The sequence below is a fragment of the Heptranchias perlo genome, chromosome 9, assembly GCF_035084215.1.
Source record: "Heptranchias perlo isolate sHepPer1 chromosome 9, sHepPer1.hap1, whole genome shotgun sequence".
NCBI classification, from domain to species: Eukaryota; Metazoa; Chordata; class Chondrichthyes; order Hexanchiformes; family Hexanchidae; genus Heptranchias; species Heptranchias perlo.
The window spans coordinates 8,247,171-8,249,118 of record NC_090333.1 but is presented as its reverse complement, the minus strand read 5'-3'; positions in this window follow the sequence as shown (position 1 = coordinate 8,249,118).

Here is a 1,948-nt window from a genome sequence, read left to right as displayed (position 1 = left end):
AGCCTTTCAAGTATCTCTTCTTTATCAATTTTTAGCCCATCCAGTATCTCAATTAAACCTTCCTTTACTGAGAATGTGGCAGTATCTTCTTCCTCGGTAAAGACAGATGCAAAGTACTCATTTAGTAGCTGGGCCATCCCCTCTGTCTCCACGTGTAGATCTCCTTTATGGTCCCCAATAAGGGGGATAGAATATAAAAACAGGGAGGTATTGCTGCAGTTATATAAGGTATTGGTGAGACTGCACCTGGAATACTGCATACAGTTTTGGTGTCCACACTTAAGAAAAGACATACTTACTCTCGAGGCAGTACAAAGAAGGTTCACTCGGTTAATCCCAGGGATGAGGGGTCGGACATATGAGGAGAGGTTGAGTAGATTGGGACTCTACTCATTGGCGTTCAGAAGAATGAGAGGCGATCTTATTGAAACATATAAGATTGTGAAGGGGCTTGATCGGGTGGATGCGGTAAGGATGTTCCCAAGGATGGGTGAAAGTAGAACTAGGGGGCATAATCTTAGAATAAGGGGCTGCTCTTTCAAAACTGAGATGAGGAGAAACTTCTTCACTCAGAGGGTAGTAGGTCTGTGGAATTTGTTGCCCCATGAAGCTGTGGAAGCGACATCATTAGATAAATTTAAAACAGAAATCGACAGTTTCCTAAAAGTAAAGGGAATTCGGGGTTACGGGGAGCGGGCAGGAAATTGGACATGAATTTAGATTTGAGGTTAGGATCAGATCAGCCATGATCTTATTGAATGGCGGAGCAGGCTCGAGGGGCCGATTGGCCTACTCCTGCTCCTATTTCTTATGTTCTTATGTTCAATCGGCCCCACCTCCGGCATTGCCGGACCGGGAGCCAATGTAGGTCAGCGAGCACAGGGGCGATGGGTGAACAGGACTTGGTGCGAGTTAGGATACGGGCGGCGGAGTTTTGGACAAGCTCACGCTTATGGAGGGTGGAAGGTGGGAGGCCGTCCAGGAGAGCATTGGAATCGTGGAGCCTGGAGGTAACAAAGGCATGGGTGAGGGCTTCGGCAGCAGAGGAGCTGAGGCAGGGGCGGAGACGGGCGATGTTACGGAGGTGGAAGTCGGCGGTCTTGGCGACGGAGCGGATTTGGGGTCGGAAGGTCATCTCAGGGTCAAACAGGACGCCAAGGTTACGAAGGGTCTGGTTCAGCCGCAGACAGCGCAACAATCACCGCAATTCAACACTTGCTGTTCACCATCGCTGGCCATTTCTTCAATGATACAATCGCCAAACAGGAGGGTTCCCTCCCAGTCGGGGAACACTTCAGCAGTCATGGACATTCAGCCACCGACCTTCGGGTAAGCGTACTCCAAGGCTGCCTTCGAGACACACGACAACGCAAAGTCTTCGAGCAGAAATTGATAGCCAAGTTCCGCACCCATGAGGACGGCCTCAACCGGGATCTTGGGTTCATGTCACGCGACACGTAACCCCACCAGCGAACAAATGTTATCTGTTTTTAATATAACGGGTCATTGACTGTCTTCCTTCTCTCTCTCTTTTTTGTTGGGGGGTTTGTATATTCGGTGGCCCTGTAGGTGACACCTTTCTGTCTGCTCACTGTGATTGCCTAGGCAACGGGCAGTAATCGCCAGGCATTGTTCTGTGATATATAAATGCGAAGGATTCGAAAATTTCATTTCCACGCCGTTCACCTGAGGAAGGAGGAAGCCTCCGAAAGCTTGTGGAATTTAAAATAAATTTGTTGGACTATAACTTGGTGTTTTAAAATTGTTTACAATTCTTCAACGAGTGAGGAGTCTGAGGGATCCTCAAGGGAGTGAGCAGGTCCCGAGCCTGCGCACTAAGGGCGGTGAGCGCCTATTTCAGACCAGACCAGCAGAGGGCGCGCCGGGTCACTGACGTCATATGTTAATGAGCTTACACTTTCGCCCGGAAGCGGAAGTCGGCGCCGCG